General features: G+C 61.8%; 5 pseudogenes; all 5 read right to left on the bottom strand.

Moving 5' to 3' along the window:
• Positions 1–1,296: 1,296 nt before the first annotated feature.
• Positions 1,297–1,415, bottom strand: LOC142861281 (uncharacterized; annotated as a pseudogene).
• Positions 1,416–5,309: 3,894 nt separating this feature from the next.
• On the bottom strand, positions 5,310–5,428 carry LOC142861280 (uncharacterized; annotated as a pseudogene).
• Positions 5,429–9,311: 3,883 nt separating this feature from the next.
• Positions 9,312–9,430, bottom strand: LOC142861279 (uncharacterized; annotated as a pseudogene).
• A 3,884-nt stretch (positions 9,431–13,314) lies between these two features.
• LOC142861278 (uncharacterized) lies at positions 13,315–13,433 on the bottom strand (annotated as a pseudogene).
• Positions 13,434–17,336: 3,903 nt separating this feature from the next.
• LOC142861277 (uncharacterized) lies at positions 17,337–17,455 on the bottom strand (annotated as a pseudogene).
• Positions 17,456–27,911: the final 10,456 nt, after the last annotated feature.

The raw sequence follows: 27,911 nt of genomic DNA, 5'->3' as shown, positions 1-27,911 counted from the left end.
GAGCAGCGGTGAGGGGGCACCTCTCGTGGTTCTCCTGGCCAGAGCTGGAACCCGTTCCAGTAAGCCAAGTATCCCAAGAATGGACACACGAGCACCACGTGCTCGCGCTCACCAGCAAATGGGTACGAACCGATGGACACCTAAGTGGACACAGAGGAATCACCTTCTTCGGGTGGGTGTCGGGCGGGTGGGGGGAGGGGATGGGCATACACATCCATTAGGAATGGGGTGGGTGCGCACCGACTGGGGGATGGGCGCACTTGAAGCTCTGACCCGAGGGGGGAGGCTGGGAGAGGGCAACGCACCCGACCTTAACATTGGTGCCCCCACAATATGCTGGAACAACATGAGAGGTAAATGAATAAGAACACGGGGGGGGGAGGGGGGCACGGGCAACACATGTCACCTTAATACTTGGACTCCCATCATCTGCTTGAAAAGAGAGAGGAAAGAAAATGCAATAATAGAGATAAGAGACACTTTTTAAAAATAATGAATCCGGCCGGGCGCTGTGGCTCACGCCTGTAATCCTAGCTCTTGGGAGGCCGAGGCGGGCGGATTGCTCAAGGTCAGGAGTTCAAAACCAGCCTGAGCAAGAGCGAGACCCCGTCTCTACTATAAATAGAAAGAAATTAATTGGCCAACTGATATATATATAAAGAATTAGCGGGGCATGGTGGCGCATGCCTGCAGTCCCAGCTACCCGGGAGGCTGAGGCAGAAGGATCACTCGAGCCCAGGAGTTTGAAGTTGCTGTGAGCTAGGCTGACGCCACGGCACTCACTCTAGCCTGGGCAACAAACCGAGACTCTGTCTCAAAAAAAAAAAAAAAAAAAAAAATGAATCCGAAGAGAAAAGTAAAAGGAGGCCTGTGGAGCAGGTCTGGGTGTGACTCCGGATCCCCCAACATCAGGTGCCACCACCAAAGATTCCTACGTGTAGCCCATAGAACCCCAAAAGCAACGGGACGAGTTCTGGTCACATACTCCCTCAAAATGACATCCTGGCCTTCTTCTGGAACTCCCTCCCCTCTCAGACTCTCAAGGTTTCCTCCAGCGTGTGTCGGTTCCCACAGAGCAGACCTTTGGTCTGAGACCTGACAGTCCAGAAGCCACGCATGCTGCCGCGTGGCGGCGGTGTCGCGGCTCGGGACAAGAGGAGGCCCCACGGTGCGGGCTGGGGCGCCAGGCACCGCGGCGGGCGCTGAGGGTGGGGGTCACCCCCACCCCGGGCCGCCCCCGCACTCCCAGAAACGGGACAGAACCAGAGGCAAAAAAAAAAAAAAAAAAGAAGAAGAAGCCTACGGCACCCGGGATTCCCGGGCGGTCTCCCATCCAAGTTCTAACCAGGCCCCACCCTGCTTAGCTTCCGAGACCAGACGGGATCGGGCGCGTTCGGGGTGGTGTGGCCGTGGACGGCGGAGGGCGCCCCTGCCCCGCTCAAGAAGCCGAGCCTCTCTGCGCTTCCCCGCCGCCTCCTCCCGCCCCAGGCCCCGCGCCGGGCCGGGCCTGTTGAGTTCTGTTGAGTTCGCCGGCCGGGTCCGGCGGGCTCCGAGGGACGGGGGTGACAGGCGGGGCGGGCAGGGAGCGGCGGGCCGGGGTTGGGGGCTGTCTCTCTATACACACACACTCACACTCACACTCACTCACTCACTCACACTCACACAAGATGCGCCTCCACGGCTGGACCCGCCAAGGTGGAGCCCTTCCAGCCCCCCTCCTCTCCTCGCCTGGCCTCCTTCACCTCCCCGCCCCCCACCCCCAGCGCGCCGCGGCCGCTGACTGCGCACGGGCGGGCGGGGCGCTCGCCCTTTGACCCCAGCCGGGGGCCGCCCTCCCCCACAACCCCTTTCAGCTGCGCCCCCCACCCTGTGGCCCGGCGGCCGCCTATTCCCCCGGGCCAGGGCTGGGGCACAGCGCACGGGGGAGGGGAGCGAGTGTATGGGGCGTGTGTCTCTCTCTCTCTCTCTCTCTCTCTCTCTCTCTCTCTCTCTCTCTCTCTCTCTCTCTCTCTCTCTCTCTCTCTCTCTCTCTCTCGACGTGTCCCATGGGTGCGGTGGGGTGGCGTGGTTTGTGGGGCGCTGAAGAAATCAGTCCCCTCCATCTCCTCCCTCTGGAAAACACCCAAGCCCTTTGAGAACTGCCCGCACCGCTACCGTGGGGGCCGGGACCCTCCTCTGTGTCCTCCTGTGGCCCAGTCCAAGGGGCCTGGGCCTGGCCGGGGCTGCATTGGACCCCAACCACCCTGGCGTGTGGACTCGCTAAAAATCGGCGATTAGATATTGGATTCCAGCGTCATTGAGGTCATTTCACTAATGAGTGCACCGCAAAGAGTTTCCTAATCCATCTGTGAGGGTGGCAACCGAAAGAGAATTTGAAAGCTGACAGAATAGGCGAGGAAAGGCATAGGAGATTTCCACACCCAGTAAGGAAGCCTTTCCCGAAATGGAAGAAAGAAAGGAGCAAACAGAGACACCGGTAGCCCGCCCGGATCACAGTCTGCCCCTGAGAGAAAGTACCCTGACCAGGTTCACCCGTGGGTGGGTGGCGAGCTAGCGGCATTCAGAAGAGCCAGGCCCGCAGTCTGTGCAGAAGACACCTGCACTCGGGCGTGTGTGGCGGCACGATTCCCAAGCAGCTCCAGATGTTAAACCAAGGAGAAGCCAGGGAGTTCCCAACGCCCCAGGTGTCCTCAGCCCACGACTGGCTGCTGTGGGAATGCGAAGCCCGGCTCCTTGTCTCAGAGCGGGGCAACCAGGAGGTGTGATGTCCACCCCGGGGTTCCCAGGAGGATCAGGCTGAAGCTGGGACTTGGCCTGAAAGTGTCCCCTCGCATGGCCACCCCCTTCCCCTTCCTGCTCCTCTACTCCTGGTGCCCCTCCATCCAGGGGACAGACCTTAAAGAGTCACCCGCAAGAGAATCCTGGTCCCAAAGGAGCCTTCTGGGGGACCCGTGCTGAGAGAGGTTGTGGGCATGGCCCGCTGGGGCTCTGCCCGACCCAGGGCTGAGAGATGCAACCTCCCAGCTCTGGGTCCCTGCAGGAAGTGTTGGCAAGCACAGGGCCAGTCCTCCAAAGGCCCAGGTGCAGGGAGCCCAGGCCAAGCAGCCTGTGGAAGAAGCCACATGCTGTGCCACCCCGGGGAACACGACTGCAGGCCACGGCCCTTCCCACCTCCTCCTCCTCCTCCTCCTCCTCCTCCTCCCACCCCGCCCCCGCCCCCGCCCCCACATGGCACAGGGCCCAGAGACACCTCAGACACTTGCTACCCAAAGTGCAAAGGGCATCAGTTGCTCCTCCAAACCGCCCCCCCCAGCCCAGCAGACCGCGTTGTCCAGCCAGCCCCCGGGCCTCCCTGGGGTGCCCAGCACAAAAGTGCAGACACCCACCGGACCCTCAATCTCAGTTTTCGGATGTTTTTGCCACTCTAAGGACCCGCAGGCCAGCTGGGCCTTCTGGCAGGACAGAGAGCCCCGGAATCCGACGTGGAGAGCTGGGTGTACGTCCCCATGAGGAGGCGGTCCCCACCTCCGCGGCTATCCCCTTGCGGGGAGCGGCAGCCGCGGGGCCTCAGAGAAGACACCAGGCTGGGCCCCCACGGCACAGCGGGAGCACGTCCCCCGCAGGCCACTTAGCGACGGCGGCCAGCCGGCGGACGGTTGGGTTGCGCGAGACGCTGCGGCCGCCCTGCTACCGGGTTCCTGGGAGGGCGTCCTGGAACCAGCGTCCACACCAAGCCCTTGGAAGGCCCAGGCGACGGAGGAGCCCCGTCAGGCAGGGGCCGAGGACGGTGACGGCCCGGGCGGGGAGGAGCGTGTCAGGCAGGGGCAGAGGACGGGAAGGAGTCAGTCAGGCAGGGGCCGTGGAGGGGACGGGCTGGGTAAGGGTTAGGGTTAGAGTCAGGGCACAAGTCACAATCGCAAAGACCTGGAAGCGACCCGAGTGCCCATCGACCCACGAGTGGGTAAATAAAATGTGGCACGTGGACACCACGGAGTGCTATTCGGCTATGAGGAGCAGCGGTGAGGGGGCACCTCTCGTGGTTCTCCTGGCCAGAGCTGGAACCCGTTCCAGTAAGCCAAGTATCCCAAGAATGGACACACGAGCACCACGTGCTCGCGCTCACCAGCAAATGGGTACGAACCGATGGACACCTAAGTGGACACAGAGGAATCACCTTCTTCGGGTGGGTGTCGGGCGGGTGGGGGGAGGGGATGGGCATACACATCCATTAGGAATGGGGTGGGTGCGCACCGACTGGGGGATGGGCGCACTTGAAGCTCTGACCCGAGGGGGGAGGCTGGGAGAGGGCAACGCACCCGACCTTAACATTGGTGCCCCCACAATATGCTGGAACAACATGAGAGGTAAATGAATAAGAACACGGGGGGGGGGAGGGGGGCACGGGCAACACATGTCACCTTAATACTTGGACTCCCATCATCTGCTTGAAAAGAGAGAGAAAAGAAAATGCAATAATAGAGATAAGAGACACTTTTTAAAAATAATGAATCCGGCCGGGCACTGTGGCTCACGCCTGTAATCCTAGCTCTTGGGAGGCCGAGGCGGGCGGATTGCTCAAGGTCAGGAGTTCAAAACCAGCCTGAGCAAGAGCGAGACCCCGTCTCTACTATAAATAGAAAGAAATTAATTGGCCAACTGATATATATATAAAGAATTAGCGGGGCATGGTGGCACATGCCTGCAGTCCCAGCTACCCGGGAGGCTGAGGCAGAAGGATCACTCGAGCCCAGGAGTTTGAAGTTGCTGTGAGCTAGGCTGACGCCACGGCACTCACTCTAGCCTGGGCAACAAACCGAGACTCTGTCTCAAAAAAAAAAAAAAAAAAAAAAAATGAATCCGAAGAGAAAAGTAAAAGGAGGCCTGTGGAGCAGGTCTGGGTGTGACTCCGGATCCCCCAACATCAGGTGCCACCACCAAAGATTCCTACGTGTAGCCCATAGAACCCCAAAAGCAACGGGACGAGTTCTGGTCACATACTCCCTCAAAATGACATCCTGGCCTTCTTCTGGAACTCCCTCCCCTCTCAGACTCTCAAGGTTTCCTCCAGCGTGTGTCGGTTCCCACAGAGCAGACCTTTGGTCTGAGACCTGACAGTCCAGAAGCCACGCATGCTGCCGCGTGGCGGCGGTGTCGCGGCTCGGGACAAGAGGAGGCCCCACGGTGCGGGCTGGGGCGCCAGGCACCGCGGCGGGCGCTGAGGGTGGGGGTCACCCCCACCCCGGGCCGCCCCCGCACTCCCAGAAACGGGACAGAACCAGAGGCAAAAAAAAAAAAAAAAAAGAAGAAGAAGCCTACGGCACCCGGGATTCCCGGGCGGTCTCCCATCCAAGTTCTAACCAGGCCCCACCCTGCTTAGCTTCCGAGACCAGACGGGATCGGGCGCGTTCGGGGTGGTGTGGCCGTGGACGGCGGAGGGCGCCCCTGCCCCGCTCAAGAAGCCGAGCCTCTCTGCGCTTCCCCGCCGCCTCCTCCCGCCCCAGGCCCCGCGCCGGGCCGGGCCTGTTGAGTTCTGTTGAGTTCGCCGGCCGGGTCCGGCGGGCTCCGAGGGACGGGGGTGACAGGCGGGGCGGGCAGGGAGCGGCGGGCCGGGGTTGGGGGCTGTCTCTCTATACACACACACTCACACTCACACTCACTCACTCACTCACACTCACACAAGATGCGCCTCCACGGCTGGACCCGCCAAGGTGGAGCCCTTCCAGCCCCCCTCCTCTCCTCGCCTGGCCTCCTTCACCTCCCCGCCCCCCACCCCCAGCGCGCCGCGGCCGCTGACTGCGCACGGGCGGGCGGGGCGCTCGCCCTTTGACCCCAGCCGGGGGCCGCCCTCCCCCACAACCCCTTTCAGCTGCGCCCCCCACCCTGTGGCCCGGCGGCCGCCTATTCCCCCGGGCCAGGGCTGGGGCACAGCGCACGGGGGAGGGGAGCGAGTGTATGGGGCGTGTGTGTGTCTCTCTCTCTCTCTCTCTCTCTCTCTCTCTCTCTCTCTCTCTCTCTCTCTCTCTCTCTCTCTCTCTCTCTCTCGACGTGTCCCATGGGTGGGGTGGGGTGGCGTGGTTTGTGGGGCGCTGAAGAAATCAGTCCCCTCCATCTCCTCCCTCTGGAAAACACCCAAGCCCTTTGAGAACTGCCCGCACCGCTACCGTGGGGGCCGGGACCCTCCTCTGTGTCCTCCTGTGGCCCAGTCCAAGGGGCCTGGGCCTGGCCGGGGCTGCATTGGACCCCAACCACCCTGGCGTGTGGACTCGCTAAAAATCGGCGATTAGATATTGGATTCCAGCGTCATTGAGGTCATTTCACTAATGAGTGCACCGCAAAGAGTTTCCTAATCCATCTGTGAGGGTGGCAACCGAAAGAGAATTTGAAAGCTGACAGAATAGGCGAGGAAAGGCATAGGAGATTTCCACACCCAGTAAGGAAGCCTTTCCCGAAATGGAAGAAAGAAAGGAGCAAACAGAGACACCGGTAGCCCGCCCGGATCACAGTCTGCCCCTGAGAGAAAGTACCCTGACCAGGTTCACCCGTGGGTGGGTGGCGAGCTAGCGGCATTCAGAAGAGCCAGGCCCGCAGTCTGTGCAGAAGACACCTGCACTCGGGCGTGTGTGGCGGCACGATTCCCAAGCAGCTCCAGATGTTAAACCAAGGAGAAGCCAGGGAGTTCCCAACGCCCCAGGTGTCCTCAGCCCACGACTGGCTGCTGTGGGAATGCGAAGCCCGGCTCCTTGTCTCAGAGCGGGGCAACCAGGAGGTGTGATGTCCACCCCGGGGTTCCCAGGAGGATCAGGCTGAAGCTGGGACTTGGCCTGAAAGTGTCCCCTCGCATGGCCACCCCCTTCCCCTTCCTGCTCCTCTACTCCTGGTGCCCCTCCATCCAGGGGCCAGACCTTAAAGAGTCACCCGCAAGAGAATCCTGGTCCCAAAGGAGCCTTCTGGGGGACCCGTGCTGAGAGAGGTTGTGGGCATGGCCCGCTGGGGCTCTGCCCGACCCAGGGCTGAGAGATGCAACCTCCCAGCTCTGGGTCCCTGCAGGAAGTGTTGGCAAGCACAGGGCCAGTCCTCCAAAGGCCCAGGTGCAGGGAGCCCAGGCCAAGCAGCCTGTGGAAGAAGCCACATGCTGTGCCACCCCGGGGAACACGACTGCAGGCCACGGCCCTTCCCACCTCCTCCTCCTCCTCCTCCTCCTCCTCCTCCTCCCACCCCGCCCCCGCCCCCACATGGCACAGGGCCCAGAGACACCTCAGACACTTGCTACCCAAAGTGCAAAGGGCATCAGTTGCTCCTCCAAACCGCCCCCCCCAGCCCAGCAGACCGCGTTGTCCAGCCAGCCCCCGGGCCTCCCTGGGGTGCCCAGCACAAAAGTGCAGACACCCACCGGACCCTCAATCTCAGTTTTCGGATGTTTTTGCCACTCTAAGGACCCGCAGGCCAGCTGGGCCTTCTGGCAGGACAGAGAGCCCCGGAATCCGACGTGGAGAGCTGGGTGTACGTCCCCATGAGGAGGCGGTCCCCACCTCCGCGGCTATCCCCTTGCGGGGAGCGGCAGCCGCGGGGCCTCAGAGAAGACACCAGGCTGGGCCCCCACGGCACAGCGGGAGCACGTCCCCCGCAGGCCACTTAGCGACGGCGGCCAGCCGGCGGACGGTTGGGTTGCGCGAGACGCTGCGGCCGCCCTGCTACCGGGTTCCTGGGAGGGCGTCCTGGAACCAGCGTCCACACCAAGCCCTTGGAAGGCCCAGGCGACGGAGGAGCCCCGTCAGGCAGGGGCCGAGGACGGTGACGGCCCGGGCGGGGAGGAGCGTGTCAGGCAGGGGCAGAGGACGGGAAGGAGTCAGTCAGGCAGGGGCCGTGGAGGGGACGGGCTGGGTAAGGGTTAGGGTTAGAGTCAGGGCACAAGTCACAATCGCAAAGACCTGGAAGCGACCCGAGTGCCCATCGACCCACGAGTGGGTAAATAAAATGTGGCACGTGGACACCACGGAGTGCTATTCGGCTATGAGGAGCAGCGGTGAGGGGGCACCTCTCGTGGTTCTCCTGGCCAGAGCTGGAACCCGTTCCAGTAAGCCAAGTATCCCAAGAATGGACACACGAGCACCACGTGCTCGCGCTCACCAGCAAATGGGTACGAACCGATGGACACCTAAGTGGACACAGAGGAATCACCTTCTTCGGGTGGGTGTCGGGCGGGTGGGGGGAGGGGATGGGCATACACATCCATTAGGAATGGGGTGGGTGCGCACCGACTGGGGGATGGGCGCACTTGAAGCTCTGACCCGAGGGGGGAGGCTGGGAGAGGGCAACGCACCCGACCTTAACATTGGTGCCCCCACAATATGCTGGAACAACATGAGAGGTAAATGAATAAGAACACGGGGGGGGGGAGGGGGGCACGGGCAACACATGTCACCTTAATACTTGGACTCCCATCATCTGCTTGAAAAGAGAGAGGAAAGAAAATGCAATAATAGAGATAAGAGACACTTTTTAAAAATAATGAATCCGGCCGGGCGCTGTGGCTCACGCCTGTAATCCTAGCTCTTGGGAGGCCGAGGCGGGCGGATTGCTCAAGGTCAGGAGTTCAAAACCAGCCTGAGCAAGAGCGAGACCCCGTCTCTACTATAAATAGAAAGAAATTAATTGGCCAACTGATATATATATAAAGAATTAGCGGGGCATGGTGGCGCATGCCTGCAGTCCCAGCTACCCGGGAGGCTGAGGCAGAAGGATCACTCGAGCCCAGGAGTTTGAAGTTGCTGTGAGCTAGGCTGACGCCACGGCACTCACTCTAGCCTGGGCAACAAACCGAGACTCTGTCTCAAAAAAAAAAAAAAAAAAAAAATGAATCCGAAGAGAAAAGTAAAAGGAGGCCTGTGGAGCAGGTCTGGGTGTGACTCCGGATCCCCCAACATCAGGTGCCACCACCAAAGATTCCTACGTGTAGCCCATAGAACCCCAAAAGCAACGGGACGAGTTCTGGTCACATACTCCCTCAAAATGACATCCTGGCCTTCTTCTGGAACTCCCTCCCCTCTCAGACTCTCAAGGTTTCCTCCAGCGTGTGTCGGTTCCCACAGAGCAGACCTTTGGTCTGAGACCTGACAGTCCAGAAGCCACGCATGCTGCCGCGTGGCGGCGGTGTCGCGGCTCGGGACAAGAGGAGGCCCCACGGTGCGGGCTGGGGCGCCAGGCACCGCGGCGGGCGCTGAGGGTGGGGGTCACCCCCACCCCGGGCCGCCCCCGCACTCCCAGAAACGGGACAGAACCAGAGGCAAAAAAAAAAAAAAAAAAGAAGAAGAAGCCTACGGCACCCGGGATTCCCGGGCGGTCTCCCATCCAAGTTCTAACCAGGCCCCACCCTGCTTAGCTTCCGAGACCAGACGGGATCGGGCGCGTTCGGGGTGGTGTGGCCGTGGACGGCGGAGGGCGCCCCTGCCCCGCTCAAGAAGCCGAGCCTCTCTGCGCTTCCCCGCCGCCTCCTCCCGCCCCAGGCCCCGCGCCGGGCCGGGCCTGTTGAGTTCTGTTGAGTTCGCCGGCCGGGTCCGGCGGGCTCCGAGGGACGGGGGTGACAGGCGGGGCGGGCAGGGAGCGGCGGGCCGGGGTTGGGGGCTGTCTCTCTATACACACACACTCACACTCACACTCACTCACTCACTCACACTCACACAAGATGCGCCTCCACGGCTGGACCCGCCAAGGTGGAGCCCTTCCAGCCCCCCTCCTCTCCTCGCCTGGCCTCCTTCACCTCCCCGCCCCCCACCCCCAGCGCGCCGCGGCCGCTGACTGCGCACGGGCGGGCGGGGCGCTCGCCCTTTGACCCCAGCCGGGGGCCGCCCTCCCCCACAACCCCTTTCAGCTGCGCCCCCCACCCTGTGGCCCGGCGGCCGCCTATTCCCCCGGGCCAGGGCTGGGGCACAGCGCACGGGGGAGGGGAGCGAGTGTATGGGGCGTGTGTCTCTCTCTCTCTCTCTCTCTCTCTCTCTCTCTCTCTCTCTCTCTCTCTCTCTCTCTCTCTCTCTCTCTCTCTCTCGACGTGTCCCATGGGTGGGGTGGGGTGGCGTGGTTTGTGGGGCGCTGAAGAAATCAGTCCCCTCCATCTCCTCCCTCTGGAAAACACCCAAGCCCTTTGAGAACTGCCCGCACCGCTACCGTGGGGGCCGGGACCCTCCTCTGTGTCCTCCTGTGGCCCAGTCCAAGGGGCCTGGGCCTGGCCGGGGCTGCATTGGACCCCAACCACCCTGGCGTGTGGACTCGCTAAAAATCGGCGATTAGATATTGGATTCCAGCGTCATTGAGGTCATTTCACTAATGAGTGCACCGCAAAGAGTTTCCTAATCCATCTGTGAGGGTGGCAACCGAAAGAGAATTTGAAAGCTGACAGAATAGGCGAGGAAAGGCATAGGAGATTTCCACACCCAGTAAGGAAGCCTTTCCCGAAATGGAAGAAAGAAAGGAGCAAACAGAGACACCGGTAGCCCGCCCGGATCACAGTCTGCCCCTGAGAGAAAGTACCCTGACCAGGTTCACCCGTGGGTGGGTGGCGAGCTAGCGGCATTCAGAAGAGCCAGGCCCGCAGTCTGTGCAGAAGACACCTGCACTCGGGCGTGTGTGGCGGCACGATTCCCAAGCAGCTCCAGATGTTAAACCAAGGAGAAGCCAGGGAGTTCCCAACGCCCCAGGTGTCCTCAGCCCACGACTGGCTGCTGTGGGAATGCGAAGCCCGGCTCCTTGTCTCAGAGCGGGGCAACCAGGAGGTGTGATGTCCACCCCGGGGTTCCCAGGAGGATCAGGCTGAAGCTGGGACTTGGCCTGAAAGTGTCCCCTCGCATGGCCACCCCCTTCCCCTTCCTGCTCCTCTACTCCTGGTGCCCCTCCATCCAGGGGCCAGACCTTAAAGAGTCACCCGCAAGAGAATCCTGGTCCCAAAGGAGCCTTCTGGGGGACCCGTGCTGAGAGAGGTTGTGGGCATGGCCCGCTGGGGCTCTGCCCGACCCAGGGCTGAGAGATGCAACCTCCCAGCTCTGGGTCCCTGCAGGAAGTGTTGGCAAGCACAGGGCCAGTCCTCCAAAGGCCCAGGTGCAGGGAGCCCAGGCCAAGCAGCCTGTGGAAGAAGCCACATGCTGTGCCACCCCGGGGAACACGACTGCAGGCCACGGCCCTTCCCACCTCCTCCTCCTCCTCCTCCTCCTCCTCCTCCCACCCCGCCCCCGCCCCCGCCCCCACATGGCACAGGGCCCAGAGACACCTCAGACACTTGCTACCCAAAGTGCAAAGGGCATCAGTTGCTCCTCCAAACCGCCCCCCCCAGCCCAGCAGACCGCGTTGTCCAGCCAGCCCCCGGGCCTCCCTGGGGTGCCCAGCACAAAAGTGCAGACACCCACCGGACCCTCAATCTCAGTTTTCGGATGTTTTTGCCACTCTAAGGACCCGCAGGCCAGCTGGGCCTTCTGGCAGGACAGAGAGCCCCGGAATCCGACGTGGAGAGCTGGGTGTACGTCCCCATGAGGAGGCGGTCCCCACCTCCGCGGCTATCCCCTTGCGGGGAGCGGCAGCCGCGGGGCCTCAGAGAAGACACCAGGCTGGGCCCCCACGGCACAGCGGGAGCACGTCCCCCGCAGGCCACTTAGCGACGGCGGCCAGCCGGCGGACGGTTGGGTTGCGCGAGACGCTGCGGCCGCCCTGCTACCGGGTTCCTGGGAGGGCGTCCTGGAACCAGCGTCCACACCAAGCCCTTGGAAGGCCCAGGCGACGGAGGAGCCCCGTCAGGCAGGGGCCGAGGACGGTGACGGCCCGGGCGGGGAGGAGCGTGTCAGGCAGGGGCAGAGGACGGGAAGGAGTCAGTCAGGCAGGGGCCGTGGAGGGGACGGGCTGGGTAAGGGTTAGGGTTAGAGTCAGGGCACAAGTCACAATCGCAAAGACCTGGAAGCGACCCGAGTGCCCATCGACCCACGAGTGGGTAAATAAAATGTGGCGCGTGGACACCACGGAGTGCTATTCGGCTATGAGGAGCAGCGGTGAGGGGGCACCTCTCGTGGTTCTCCTGGCCAGAGCTGGAACCCGTTCCAGTAAGCCAAGTATCCCAAGAATGGACACACGAGCACCACGTGCTCGCGCTCACCAGCAAATGGGTACGAACCGATGGACACCTAAGTGGACACAGAGGAATCACCTTCTTCGGGTGGGTGTCGGGCGGGTGGGGGGTGGGGATGGGCATACACATCCATTAGGAATGGGGTGGGTGCGCACCGACTGGGGGATGGGCGCACTTGAAGCTCTGACCCGAGGGGGGAGGCTGGGAGAGGGCAACGCACCCGACCTTAACATTGGTGCCCCCACAATATGCTGGAACAACATGAGAGGTAAATGAATAAGAACACGGGGGGGGAGGGGGGCACGGGCAACACATGTCACCTTAATACTTGGACTCCCATCATCTGCTTGAAAAGAGAGAGGAAAGAAAATGCAATAATAGAGATAAGAGACACTTTTTAAAAATAATGAATCCGGCCGGGCGCTGTGGCTCACGCCTGTAATCCTAGCTCTTGGGAGGCCGAGGCGGGCGGATTGCTCAAGGTCAGGAGTTCAAAACCAGCCTGAGCAAGAGCGAGACCCCGTCTCTACTATAAATAGAAAGAAATTAATTGGCCAACTGATATATATATAAAGAATTAGCGGGGCATGGTGGCGCATGCCTGCAGTCCCAGCTACCCGGGAGGCTGAGGCAGAAGGATCACTCGAGCCCAGGAGTTTGAAGTTGCTGTGAGCTAGGCTGACGCCACGGCACTCACTCTAGCCTGGGCAACAAACCGAGACTCTGTCTCAAAAAAAAAAAAAAAAAAAAAAAATGAATCCGAAGAGAAAAGTAAAAGGAGGCCTGTGGAGCAGGTCTGGGTGTGACTCCGGATCCCCCAACATCAGGTGCCACCACCAAAGATTCCTACGTGTAGCCCATAGAACCCCAAAAGCAACGGGACGAGTTCTGGTCACATACTCCCTCAAAATGACATCCTGGTCTTCTTCTGGAACTCCCTCCCCTCTCAGACTCTCAAGGTTTCCTCCAGCGTGTGTCGGTTCCCACAGAGCAGACCTTTGGTCTGAGACCTGACAGTCCAGAAGCCACGCATGCTGCCGCGTGGCGGCGGTGTCGCGGCTCGGGACAAGAGGAGGCCCCACGGTGCGGGCTGGGGCGCCAGGCACCGCGGCGGGCGCTGAGGGTGGGGGTCACCCCCACCCCGGGCCGCCCCCGCACTCCCAGAAACGGGACAGAACCAGAGGCAAAAAAAAAAAAAAAGAAGAAGAAGAAGCCTACGGCACCCGGGATTCCCGGGCGGTCTCCCATCCAAGTTCTAACCAGGCCCCACCCTGCTTAGCTTCCGAGACCAGACGGGATCGGGCGCGTTCGGGGTGGTGTGGCCGTGGACGGCGGAGGGCGCCCCTGCCCCGCTCAAGAAGCCGAGCCTCTCTGCGCTTCCCCGCCGCCTCCTCCCGCCCCAGGCCCCGCGCCGGGCCGGGCCTGTTGAGTTCTGTTGAGTTCGCCGGCCGGGTCCGGCGGGCTCCGAGGGACGGGGGTGACAGGCGGGGCGGGCAGGGAGCGGCGGGCCGGGGTTGGGGGCTGTCTCTCTATACACACACACTCACACTCACACTCACTCACTCACTCACACTCACACAAGATGCGCCTCCACGGCTGGACCCGCCAAGGTGGAGCCCTTCCAGCCCCCCTCCTCTCCTCGCCTGGCCTCCTTCACCTCCCCGCCCCCCACCCCCAGCGCGCCGCGGCCGCTGACTGCGCACGGGCGGGCGGGGCGCTCGCCCTTTGACCCCAGCCGGGGGCCGCCCTCCCCCACAACCCCTTTCAGCTGCGCCCCCCACCCTGTGGCCCGGCGGCCGCCTATTCCCCCGGGCCAGGGCTGGGGCACAGCGCACGGGGGAGGGGAGCGAGTGTATGGGGCGTGTGTCTCTCTCTCTCTCTCTCTCTCTCTCTCTCTCTCTCTCTCTCTCTCTCTCTCTCTCTCTCTCTCTCTCTCTCTCTCTCGACGTGTCCCATGGGTGGGGTGGGGTGGCGTGGTTTGTGGGGCGCTGAAGAAATCAGTCCCCTCCATCTCCTCCCTCTGGAAAACACCCAAGCCCTTTGAGAACTGCCCGCACCGCTACCGTGGGGGCCGGGACCCTCCTCTGTGTCCTCCTGTGGCCCAGTCCAAGGGGCCTGGGCCTGGCCGGGGCTGCATTGGACCCCAACCACCCTGGCGTGTGGACTCGCTAAAAATCGGCGATTAGATATTGGATTCCAGCGTCATTGAGGTCATTTCACTAATGAGTGCACCGCAAAGAGTTTCCTAATCCATCTGTGAGGGTGGCAACCGAAAGAGAATTTGAAAGCTGACAGAATAGGCGAGGAAAGGCATAGGAGATTTCCACACCCAGTAAGGAAGCCTTTCCCGAAATGGAAGAAAGAAAGGAGCAAACAGAGACACCGGTAGCCCGCCCGGATCACAGTCTGCCCCTGAGAGAAAGTACCCTGACCAGGTTCACCCGTGGGTGGGTGGCGAGCTAGCGGCATTCAGAAGAGCCAGGCCCGCAGTCTGTGCAGAAGACACCTGCGCTCGGGCGTGTGTGGCGGCACGATTCCCAAGCAGCTCCAGATGTTAAACCAAGGAGAAGCCAGGGAGTTCCCAACGCCCCAGGTGTCCTCAGCCCACGACTGGCTGCTGTGGGAATGCGAAGCCCGGCTCCTTGTCTCAGAGCGGGGCAACCAGGAGGTGTGATGTCCACCCCGGGGTTCCCAGGAGGATCAGGCTGAAGCTGGGACTTGGCCTGAAAGTGTCCCCTCGCATGGCCACCCCCTTCCCCTTCCTGCTCCTCTACTCCTGGTGCCCCTCCATCCAGGGGCCAGACCTTAAAGAGTCACCCGCAAGAGAATCCTGGTCCCAAAGGAGCCTTCTGGGGGACCCGTGCTGAGAGAGGTTGTGGGCATGGCCCGCTGGGGCTCTGCCCGACCCAGGGCTGAGAGATGCCACCTCCCAGCTCTGGGTCCCTGCAGGAAGTGTTGGCAAGCACAGGGCCGGTCCTCCAAAGGCCCAGGTGCAGGGAGCCCAGGCCAAGCAGCCTGTGGAAGAAGCCACATGCTGTGCCACCCCGGGGAACACGACTGCAGGCCACGGCCCTTCCCACCTCCTCCTCCTCCTCCTCCTCCTCCTCCTCCTCCTCCTCCTCCTCCTCCCACCCCGCCCCCGCCCCCGCCCCCACATGGCACAGGGCCCAGAGACACCTCAGACACTTGCTACCCAAAGTGCAAAGGGCATCAGTTGCTCCTCCAAACCGCCCCCCCCAGCCCAGCAGACCGCGTTGTCCAGCCAGCCCCCGGGCCTCCCTGGGGTGCCCAGCACAAAAGTGCAGACACCCACCGGACCCTCAATCTCAGTTTTCGGATGTTTTTGCCACTCTAAGGACCCGCAGGCCAGCTGGGCCTTCTGGCAGGACAGAGAGCCCCGGAATCCGACGTGGAGAGCTGGGTGTACGTCCCCATGAGGAGGCGGTCCCCACCTCCGCGGCTATCCCCTTGCGGGAGCGGCAGCCGCGGGGCCTCAGAGAAGACACCAGGCTGGGCCCCCACGGCACAGCGGGAGCACGTCCCCCGCAGGCCACTTAGCGACGGCGGCCAGCCGGCGGACGGTTGGGTTGCGCGAGACGCTGCGGCCGCCCTGCTACCGGGTTCCTGGGAGGGCGTCCTGGAACCAGCGTCCACACCAAGCCCTTGGAAGGCCCAGGCGACGGAGGAGCCCCGTCAGGCAGGGGCCGAGGACGGTGACGGCCCGGGCGGGGAGGAGCGTGTCAGGCAGGGGCAGAGGACGGGAAGGAGTCAGTCAGGCAGGGGCCGTGGAGGGGACGGGCTGGGTAAGGGTTAGGGTTAGAGTCAGGGCACAAGTCACAATCGCAAAGACCTGGAAGCGACCCGAGTGCCCATCGACCCACGAGTGGGTAAATAAAATGTGGCGCGTGGACACCACGGAGTGCTATTCGGCTATGAGGAGCAGCGGTGAGGGGGCACCTCTCGTGGTTCTCCTGGCCAGAGCTGGAACCCGTTCCAGTAAGCCAAGTATCCCAAGAATGGACACACGAGCACCACGTGCTCGCGCTCACCAGCAAATGGGTACGAACCGATGGACACCTAAGTGGACACAGAGGAATCACCTTCTTCGGGTGGGTGTCGGGCGGGTGGGGGGAGGGGATGGGCATACACATCCATTAGGAATGGGGTGGGTGCGCACCGACTGGGGGATGGGCGCACTTGAAGCTCTGACCCGAGGGGGGAGGCTGGGAGAGGGCAACGCACCCGACCTTAACATTGGTGCCCCCACAATATGCTGGAACAACATGAGAGGTAAATGAATAAGAACACGGGGGGGGGAGGGGGGCACGGGCAACACATGTCACCTTAATACTTGGACTCCCATCATCTGCTTGAAAAGAGAGAGGAAAGAAAATGCAATAATAGAGATAAGAGACACTTTTTAAAAATAATGAATCCGGCCGGGCGCTGTGGCTCACGCCTGTAATCCTAGCTCTTGGGAGGCCGAGGCGGGCGGATTGCTCAAGGTCAGGAGTTCAAAACCAGCCTGAGCAAGAGCGAGACCCCGTCTCTACTATAAATAGAAAGAAATTAATTGGCCAACTGATATATATATAAAGAATTAGCGGGGCATGGTGGCGCATGCCTGCAGTCCCAGCTACCCGGGAGGCTGAGGCAGAAGGATCACTCGAGCCCAGGAGTTTGAAGTTGCTGTGAGCTAGGCTGACGCCACGGCACTCACTCTAGCCTGGGCAACAAACCGAGACTCTGTCTCAAAAAAAAAAAAAAAAAAAAAAATGAATCCGAAGAGAAAAGTAAAAGGAGGCCTGTGGAGCAGGTCTGGGTGTGACTCCGGATCCCCCAACATCAGGTGCCACCACCAAAGATTCCTACGTGTAGCCCATAGAACCCCAAAAGCAACGGGACGAGTTCTGGTCACATACTCCCTCAAAATGACATCCTGGTCTTCTTCTGGAACTCCCTCCCCTCTCAGACTCTCAAGGTTTCCTCCAGCGTGTGTCGGTTCCCACAGAGCAGACCTTTGGTCTGAGACCTGACAGTCCAGAAGCCACGCATGCTGCCGCGTGGCGGCGGTGTCGCGGCTCGGGACAAGAGGAGGCCCCACGGTGCGGGCTGGGGCGCCAGGCACCGCGGCGGGCGCTGAGGGTGGGGGTCACCCCCACCCCGGGCCGCCCCCGCACTCCCAGAAACGGGACAGAACCAGAGGCAAAAAAAAAAAAAAAGAAGAAGAAGAAGCCTACGGCACCCGGGATTCCCGGGCGGTCTCCCATCCAAGTTCTAACCAGGCCCCACCCTGCTTAGCTTCCGAGACCAGACGGGATCGGGCGCGTTCGGGGTGGTGTGGCCGTGGACGGCGGAGGGCGCCCCTGCCCCGCTCAAGAAGCCGAGCCTCTCTGCGCTTCCCCGCCGCCTCCTCCCGCCCCAGGCCCCGCGCCGGGCCGGGCCTGTTGAGTTCTGTTGAGTTCGCCGGCCGGGTCCGGCGGGCTCCGAGGGACGGGGGTGACAGGCGGGGCGGGCAGGGAGCGGCGGGCCGGGGTTGGGGGCTGTCTCTCTATACACACACACTCACACTCACACTCACTCACTCACTCACACTCACACAAGATGCGCCTCCACGGCTGGACCCGCCAAGGTGGAGCCCTTCCAGCCCCCCTCCTCTCCTCGCCTGGCCTCCTTCACCTCCCCGCCCCCCACCCCCAGCGCGCCGCGGCCGCTGACTGCGCACGGGCGGGCGGGGCGCTCGCCCTTTGACCCCAGCCGGGGGCCGCCCTCCCCCACAACCCCTTTCAGCTGCGCCCCCCACCCTGTGGCCCGGCGGCCGCCTATTCCCCCGGGCCAGGGCTGGGGCACAGCGCACGGGGGAGGGGAGCGAGTGTATGGGGCGTGTGTCTCTCTCTCTCTCTCTCTCTCTCTCTCTCTCTCTCTCTCTCTCTCTCTCTCTCTCTCTCTCTCTCTCTCTCTCGACGTGTCCCATGGGTGGGGTGGGGTGGCGTGGTTTGTGGGGCGCTGAAGAAATCAGTCCCCTCCATCTCCTCCCTCTGGAAAACACCCAAGCCCTTTGAGAACTGCCCGCACCGCTACCGTGGGGGCCGGGACCCTCCTCTGTGTCCTCCTGTGGCCCAGTCCAAGGGGCCTGGGCCTGGCCGGGGCTGCATTGGACCCCAACCACCCTGGCGTGTGGACTCGCTAAAAATCGGCGATTAGATATTGGATTCCAGTGTCATTGAGGTCATTTCACTAATGAGTGCACCGCAAAGAGTTTCCTAATCCATCTGTGAGGGTGGCAACCGAAAGAGAATTTGAAAGCTGACAGAATAGGCGAGGAAAGGCATAGGAGATTTCCACACCCAGTAAGGAAGCCTTTCCCGAAATGGAAGAAAGAAAGGAGCAAACAGAGACACCGGTAGCCCGCCCGGATCACAGTCTGCCCCTGAGAGAAAGTACCCTGACCAGGTTCACCCGTGGGTGGGTGGCGAGCTAGCGGCATTCAGAAGAGCCAGGCCCGCAGTCTGTGCAGAAGACACCTGCACTCGGGCGTGTGTGGCGGCACGATTCCCAAGCAGCTCCAGATGTTAAACCAAGGAGAAGCCAGGGAGTTCCCAACGCCCCAGGTGTCCTCAGCCCACGACTGGCTGCTGTGGGAATGCGAAGCCCGGCTCCTTGTCTCAGAGCGGGGCAACCAGGAGGTGTGATGTTCACCCCGGGGTTCCCAGGAGGATCAGGCTGAAGCTGGGACTTGGCCTGAAAGTGTCCCCTCGCATGGCCACCCCCTTCCCCTTCCTGCTCCTCTACTCCTGGTGCCCCTCCATCCAGGGGCCAGACCTTAAAGAGTCACCCGCAAGAGAATCCTGGTCCCAAAGGAGCCTTCTGGGGGACCCGTGCTGAGAGAGGTTGTGGGCATGGCCCGCTGGGGCTCTGCCCGACCCAGGGCTGAGAGATGCAACCTCCCAGCTCTGGGTCCCTGCAGGAAGTGTTGGCAAGCACAGGGCCAGTCCTCCAAAGGCCCAGGTGCAGGGAGCCCAGGCCAAGCAGCCTGTGGAAGAAGCCACATGCTGTGCCACCCCGGGGAACACGACTGCAGGCCACGGCCCTTCCCACCTCCTCCTCCTCCTCCTCCTCCTCCTCCTCCTCCTCCTCCTCCTCCTCCCACCCCGCCCCCGCCCCCGCCCCCACATGGCACAGGGCCCAGAGACACCTCAGACACTTGCTACCCAAAGTGCAAAGGGCATCAGTTGCTCCTCCAAACCGCCCCCCCCAGCCCAGCAGACCGCGTTGTCCAGCCAGCCCCCGGGCCTCCCTGGGGTGCCCAGCACAAAAGTGCAGACACCCACCGGACCCTCAATCTCAGTTTTCGGATGTTTTTGCCACTCTAAGGACCCGCAGGCCAGCTGGGCCTTCTGGCAGGACAGAGAGCCCCGGAATCCGACGTGGAGAGCTGGGTGTACGTCCCCATGAGGAGGCGGTCCCCACCTCCGCGGCTATCCCCTTGCGGGGAGCGGGGGAGCGGCAGCCGCGGGGCCTCAGAGAAGACACCAGGCTGGGCCCCCACGGCACAGCGGGAGCACGTCCCCCGCAGGCCACTTAGCGACGGCGGCCAGCCGGCGTACGGTTGGGTTGCGCGAGACGCTGCGGCCGCCCTGCTACCGGGTTCCTGGGAGGGCGTCCTGGAACCAGCGTCCACACCAAGCCCTTGGAAGGCCCAGGCGACGGAGGAGCCCCCTCAGGCAGGGGCCGAGGACGGTGACGGCCCGGGCGGGGAGGAGCGTGTCAGGCAGGGGCAGAGGACAGGAAGGAGTCAGTCAGGCAGGGGCCGTGGAGGGGACGGGCTGGGTAAGGGTTAGGGTTAGAGTCAGGGCACAAGTCACAATCGCAAAGACCTGGAAGCGACCCGAGTGCCCATCGACCCACGAGTGGGTAAATAAAATGTGGCGCGTGGACACCACGGAGTGCTATTCGGCTATGAGGAGCAGCGGTGAGGGGGCACCTCTCGTGGTTCTCCTGGCCAGAGCTGGAACCCGTTCCAGTAAGCCAAGTATCCCAAGAATGGACACACGAGCACCACGTGCTCGCGCTCACCAGCAAATGGGTACGAACCGATGGACACCTAAGTGGACACAGAGGAATCACCTTCTTCGGGTGGGTGTCGGGCGGGTGGGGGGAGGGGATGGGCATACACATCCATTAGGAATGGGGTGGGTGCGCACCGACTGGGGGATGGGCGCACTTGAAGCTCTGACCCGAGGGGGGAGGCTGGGAGAGGGCAACGCACCCGACCTTAACATTGGTGCCCCCACAATATGCTGGAACAACATGAGAGGTAAATGAATAAGAACACGGGGGGGGAGGGGGGCACGGGCAACACATGTCACCTTAATACTTGGACTCCCATCATCTGCTTGAAAAGAGAGAGAAAAGAAAATGCAATAATAGAGATAAGAGACACTTTTTAAAAATAATGAATCCGGCCGGCCGCTGTGGCTCACGCCTGTAATCCTAGCTCTTGGGAGGCCGAGGCGGGCGGATTGCTCAAGGTCAGGAGTTCAAAACCAGCCTGAGGCCGGGCGCTGTGGCTCACGCCTGTAATCCTAGCTCTTGGGAGGCCGAGGCGGGCGGATTGCTCAAGGTCAGGAGTTCGAAACCGGCCTGAGCAAGAGCGAGACCCCGTCTCTACTATAAATAGAAAGAAATTAATTGGCCAACTGATATATATATAAAAAAAAATTAGCCGGGCATGGTGGCGCATGCCTGTAGTCCCAGCTACCCGGGAGGCTGAGGCAGAAGGATCACTCGAGCCCAGGAGATTGAGGTTGCTGTGAGCTAGGCTGACGCCACGGCACTCACTCTAGCCTGGGCAACAAAGCGAGACTCTGTCTCAAAAAAAAAAAAAAAAAAAAAAAAAAAAAAAAAAAAAAAAAAAAAAAAGAAAAACCAGCCTGAGCAAGAGCGAGACCCCGTCTCTACTATAAATAGAAAGAAATTAATTGGCCAACTGATATATATATAAAGAATTAGCGGGGCATGGTGGCGCATGCCTGCAGTCCCAGCTACCCGGGAGGCTGAGGCAGAAGGATCACTCGAGCCCAGGAGTTTGAAGTTGCTGTGAGCTAGGCTGACGCCACGGCACTCACTCTAGCCTGGGCAACAAACCGAGACTCTGTCTCAAAAAAAAAAAAAAAAAAAAAAATGAATCCGAAGAGAAAAGTAAAAGGAGGCCTGTGGAGCAGGTCTGGGTGTGACTCCGGATCCCCCAACATCAGGTGCCACCACTAAAGAATCCTACGTGTAGCCCATAGAACCCCAAAAGCAATGGGACGAGTTCTGGTCACATACTCCCTCAAAATGACATCCTGGCCTTCTTCTGGAACTCCCTCCCCTCTCAGACTCTCAAGGTTTCCTCCAGCGTGTCGGTTCCCACAGAGCAGATGCTGTGAGGATCTTCCCGTATCCACACACCCACGGGAGACAGGCAGGCAGGGTGGTGTGTGGAACTGGCTGTGTCCACACACCCATGGGTGATGGTCAGGCAGGGCACAGTGTGGAACTTGTTGTGTCCACACACCCACTGGAGATCGGCAGGAAGTGCGCTGTGTGGACATGGCTGTTTCCACTGATTCACGGGAGACGGGCAGGCAGGGCGCTGTGTGGATCTGGGTGTGTCCACACACCCACGGGAGACGGGCAGGCAGGGCGCAGTTGGAACTGGCTGTTTCCTCACACCCATGGGATATGGTCAGGCCGGGCGCGGTGTGGATCCGGCTGTGTCCACTCACCCACGAGACGGGCAGGCAGGACTCAGTGTGGATGTTGCTGTGTCCACTCACCCATGGGAGACAGGCAGGCAGAGCTCTGTGTTGAACTGGCTGTGTCCACTCACCCACGGGAGATGGGCAGGCAGGGCGCAGTGTGGATGTGGCTGTATCCACACACCCACGGGAGACGGTCAGGCAGAATGCTGTGTGGATGTGGCTTGTCCACACACCCACGGGAGAAGGGCAGGCTGGGCGCCTAGTGGATCGGGCTGAGTCCACACACCCAAGGGAGACGGGCAGGTAGGGCACAGTGTGGATGTGACTGTGTCCACTCACCCCCAGTAGACCGGCAGGCTGGGCGCAGTGTGGAACTGGCTGTGTCCAATGACCCAAGTGAGACGGGCAGGCCGGGCGCAGTGTGGATGTGGCTGTGTCCACTCACCCACGGGAGACCGGCAGGTAGGGCGCAGTGTGGAACTGGCTGTGTCCACTCACCCACGAGATACGGGCAGTCAGGGCGCAGTGTGAAACTGGCTTTGTGCACACACCAAAGGGAGACGGGCAAGCAGGGCGCATAGTGGACCTGGCTGTGTCCACTCACCCATGGGTGACGGGCAGGCAGGGTGCAGTGTGGAACTGGCTGTGTCCACACACTCACGAGAGATGAGCAGGCAGGGCTCTGTGTGGAACTGGCTGTGTCCACAAACCCATAGAGACGGGCAGGCCGTGCGCTGCGTTGATCTGGGTGTGTCCACACACCCTTGGTAGACTGGCAGGCCGTGCGCTGTGTTGATCTGGGTGTGTCCACACACCCACGGGAGACGGGCAGGCAGGACGCTGTGTGTAACTGGCTGTGTCCACACACCCATGGGTGACGGGCAGGCAGGGCACAGTGTGGAACTTGCTGTGTCCACACACCCACCGGAGACTGGCAGGAAGGGCGCTGTGTGGACATGGCTTTTTCCACTGACCCACAGGAGATGGGCAGGCAGGGCGCTCTGTGGACTTGGCTGTGTCCACTCACCCAAAGGAGACAGGCAGGCAGGGCGCTGTGTGGATCTGTGTGTGTCCACACACCAACAGGAGACGGGCAGGCAGGGCGCAGTTGGAACAGGCTGTGTCCACAAACCCATGGAAAATGGTCAGGCAGGTTGCTGTGTGGATCTGGCTGTGTCCACACACCCAAGGGAGATGGGCTGGTAGGGTGCTGTGAGGAACTGGCCGTGTCCACACACCCACGGGAGACGAGCAGTCAGGGCACAGTGTGGAACTTGCTGTGTCCACATACCCACAGGAGACTGGCAGGAAGGGCGCTTTGTGTACATGGCTGTTTCCACTGACCCACGGGAGACAGGCAGGCAGGGCGCTCTGTGGACGTGGCTGTGTCCACTCTCCCAAAGGAGAGAGGCAGGCAGGGCGCAGTGTGGATGTGCCTGTGTCCACTCACCCACGGGAGACGGGAAGGTAGGGCAGAGTGTGGAACTTGCTATGTCCACTCACACATGGGCGACGGGCAGGTAGGGCAAAGTGTGGATCTTGCCGTGTCCACACACCCACCGAGGATGGGCAGGCAGGGCGCAGTGTGGAACTGGCTTTGTCCACTCACCCATGGGTGACGGGAAGACAGGGCGCAGTGTGGATGTGGCTGTGTCCACTCACCCATGGGAGACTTGCAGGCAGGGCGCAGTGTGGATCGGGCTGTGTCTACTCACCCATGCGTGACGGGCAGGCAGGGCACAGTGTGGATCTTGCCGTGTCCACACACCCATGGCAGACTTGCAGGCAGGGTTCAGTGTGGATCGGGCTGTGTCCACACACCCATGCATGACGGGCAGGCAGGGCGCTGTGTGGATGTGGCTGTGTCCACTCACCCATGGGAGACGGGCAGGCAGGGCGCTGTGTGGATGTGGCTGTGTCCACTCACACATGGGAGACGGGCAAGCTGGGTGCCGTGTGGATCTGGCTGTGTCCACTCACCCATGCGTGACGGGCAGGCAGAGCTCTGTGTGGAACATGCTGTGACCACACACCCACGCGAGACGGGCAGGCAGGGCGCAGTGTGGATCTGGCTGTGTCCACTCACACACGGGAGATGGGCAGGCTGGGTGCCGTGTGGAATTGGCTGTGTCCACACACCCACGGGAGACGGGCAGGCAGGGCGCAATGTGGATCTTGCCGTGTCCATACACCCACGGGAGACGGGCAGTCAGGGTGAAGTGTGGATGTGGCTGTATCCACTCACCCATGGGAGACGGGCAGGTAGGGCGCAGTGTGGAACTAGCTGTGTCCACTCAAACATGGGTGATGGGCCGGCAGGACACAATTTGGAACTGGTGGTGTCCACACACCCACCGGAGAGGGGCAGGCAGGGCTCTGTGTAGAACTGGCTATGTCCACACACCCACGGGAGACGGGCAGGCAGGGTGCAGTGTGGATCTGGCTGTGTCCACTCACCCACGGGAGACGGGCAGGCAGGGTGCAGTGTGGATCTGGCTGTGTCCACTCACCCATGGGTGACGGGCAGGCAGGGCGCAGTGTGGAACTGGCTGTGTCCACAACCCATGGGAGACGGGCAGGCCGTGCGCTGTGTTGATCTGGCTGTGTCCACTCACCCACGGGAGACGGGCAGGCTGGGCGCTGAGTTGATCTGGATGTGTCCCCACACCGATTAGACATGGGCATGAAGGGCGCAGTGTGGAACTGGGTGTGTCCACACACGCACGGGAGTCGGGCAGGCAGGGCGCAGTGTGGATCTGGCTGTGTCCACTCACCCATGGGTGACGGGCAGGCAGGGCGCAGTGTGGTACTGGCTGTGACCTCACACCCATGGGAGACGGGCAGGCCGTGCGCTGTGTTGATCTGGGTCTGTCCACACACCCATGGGAGACTGGCAAGCAGGGCTCTGTGTGGAACTGGCTATCTACACAGCCCATGGGAGACGGTCAGGCAGGGCGCTGTGTGGAACTTGCTGTGTCCACACACTCATCGGAGACAAGCAGGCAGGGCGCAGTGTGGATCTGGCTGTGTCCACTAACCCATGGGAGACGGGCAGGCAGGGCGCTGTGTGGATCTTGCCGTGTCCACAAAGCCACGGGAGATGGGCAGGCAGGGCACTGTGTGGGTCTGGCTGTGTCCAATTACCCATGGGGGACAGGCAGGCAGGGCGCTGTGTGGATCTGGCTGTGTCCACACACCCACGGGAGACGGGCAGGCAGGGAGCAGTGTGGAACTGGCTGTGTCTACACACCCTCGGGAGACGGGCAGGCAGTGCGCTGTGTGGATCTAGATGTTTCCACACAACCATGGGATACGGTCAGGCTGGGTGCTGTGTGGATGTGGCTGTGTCCACACACCCACGGGAGACGGGCAGGCTGGGCGCCGTGTGGATCTGGCTGTGTCCACACACCCCCGGGAGACGGACAGGGAGGGCACGTTGTGGATGTGGCTGTGTCCACTCAACCACAAGAGATGGGCAGGAAGGGCGCAGTGTGGAACCGGCTGTGTCCACTCACCCACGGGATACAGGCAGGTAGGGTGCAGTGTGGCTCTTGCCATGTCCACACACCCACGGGAGACGGGCAGGCAAGGCACAGTGTGGAACTGGCTGTGTCCACTCACCCATGGGTGACGGGCACACAAGGCACAGTGTAGAACTGGCTGTGTCCACTCACCCATGGGAGACGGGAAGGCAGGGCGCAGTGTGGATATGACTGTGTCCACTCACCCATGGGTGATGGGCAGGCAGAGCTCTGTGTAAATCTGGCTGTGTCCACACACCCACCGGAGAAGGGAAGGTAGGGCGCTGTGTGGATCTGGGTGTGTCCACTCACCCATGGGAGACAGTCAGGCAGGGGGCTGTGTGGATGTGGCTGTGTCCACTCACCCATGGGAGACGGGCTGGCTGGGCGCTGTGTGGATCTGGCTGTGTCCACACACCCACGGCAGACGGGCAGGCAGGGCGCTGTGTGGATCTGGCTGTGTCCACTAACCCACGGAAGAGGGGCAGACAGGGCACGGTGTGGATCTGGCTGTATCCACTCACCCACGGGAGATGGGCAGACAGGGCGCAGTGTAGATCTGGCTGTATCCACTCACTCACAGGAGACGGGCTGGCAGAGCGCAGTGTGGATCTTGCCATGTTCACACACCCACGGGAGACGGGCAGGCAGTGTGCAGATTCGATGAGGCCGTGTCCACACACCCACAGGAGATGGGCAAGCAGGGCGCAGTGTGGATCTTGTCGTGTCCACACACCCACGGGAGACCAGCAGGCAGGGCGCAGTGTGGAAATGGCTGTGTCCACACACCCTCGGGAGACAGGCAGGCAGGGCGCTGTGTGGATCTGGCTGTGTCCAATCACCCAGGGGAGACGGGCAGGCAGGGTGCAGTGTGGATCTGGCCGTGTCCACAAACCCACGGGTGACGGACAGGCAGGGGGCAGTTTGGATGTGGCCGTGTCCACACACCCATGGTAGACGGGCAGGGAGGGCGCTGTGTGGATCTGGCTGTGTCCACTCACCCACGGGAGATGGTAAGGAAGGTCGCTGTGTGGAACTGGCTGTGTCCACACACCCATGGGAGACGATCAGGCAGGGTGCTCTGTGGATGTGCCTGTGTCCACTCACCCATGGAAGATGGGCAGGCTGGGCGACGTGTGGCTCTGGCTGTGTCCACTCACCCATGGGAGACGGACAGGCAGGGCGCAGTGTGGATCTGGCTATGTCCACTCACCCACGGGAGACGGGCAGGAAGGGCGCAGTGTGGATCTGACTGTGTCCACTCACCCATGGGTTACGGGCAGGCAGAGTTCTGTGTGGATCTGCCTGAGTCCACACACCCACCGGAGACGGGCAGGCAGGGCGCTGTGTAGATCTGGCTGTCTCCACACACCCAAGGGATACGGTCAGGCAGGGCACTGTGTGGATCTGGCTGTATCCACTGACCCACGGGTGACGGGCAGGTAGGGCGCTGTGTGGAACTGGCAGTGTCCACTCACCCAAGGGAGAGGGGCAGGCAGGGCGCGGTGTGGAACTGACGCTGTCCACTCACCCATGGTAGAGAGGCAGGCAGTGCGCCCTGTGGGACGGGCTGTGTCCACTGACCCACGGGTGACGGGTAGGTAAGGCACTGTGTGGAACTGGCTTTGTCCACTCACCCACGGGAGACGGGCAGGCATGTCGCTGTGTTGAACTGGCTGTGTCCACTCACACATGGGAGACTGGCAGGCAGGGCGCTGTGTTGAATTGGCAGAGTCCACTCACCCACGGGAGACGGGCAGGCAGGTCACGGTGTTGACCTGGCTGTGTCCACTCATGCATGGGACACGGGCAGTCAGGGCGCGGTGTGGAACTGGCAATGTCCACTCAAAGACGGTTGACGGGCAGTTAGGGCGCTGTGTGGAACTGGCTGTGTCCACAGACACACGGGTGACGGGCAGGTAGGGCGATGTGTGGAACTGGAAGTGTCCACTCACCCACGGGAGACGGGCAGGCAGGGCACGGTGTGGAACTGGCACTGTCCACTCACCCATGGTAGAGAGGCAGGTTGGGCGCTGTGTGGAACTGGCTGTGTCCCCTGACCCACGGGTGACAGGCAGGTAGGGCGCTGTGTGGAACTGGCAGTGTCCACTCACCCAAGGTTGACGGGCAGGTAGGGCGCTGTGTGGAACTGGCTGTGTCCACTGACCCACGGGTTAGGGGAAGGTAGGGCGCTGTGTTGAACTGGCAGTGTCCACTCAACCAAGGTTGACGGGCAGGTAGGGCGCTGTGTGGAACTGGCTGTGTCCACTGACCCACGGGTGACGGGAAGGTAGGGCACTGTGTGGAACTGGCGCTGTCCACTCACCCATGGTAGAGAGGCAGGCAGTGCACCATGAGGGACGGGCTGTGTCCGCTGACCCACGGGTGACGGGTAGGTAAGGCATTGTGTGGAACTGGCTTTGTCCACTCACCCACGGGAGACGGGCAGGCAGGTCGCTGTGTTGAACTGGCTGTGTCCACTCACACAGGGGAGACGGGCAGGCAGGGAGCTGTGTTGAACTGGCAGAGTCCACACACCCA

This window comes from Microcebus murinus, chromosome 16 (assembly GCF_040939455.1).
Source record: "Microcebus murinus isolate Inina chromosome 16, M.murinus_Inina_mat1.0, whole genome shotgun sequence".
NCBI lineage: Eukaryota > Metazoa > Chordata > Mammalia > Primates > Cheirogaleidae > Microcebus > Microcebus murinus.
The sequence above is the reverse complement of the archived record's forward strand: the minus strand, read 5'-3'. Positions and strand labels throughout refer to the sequence as shown.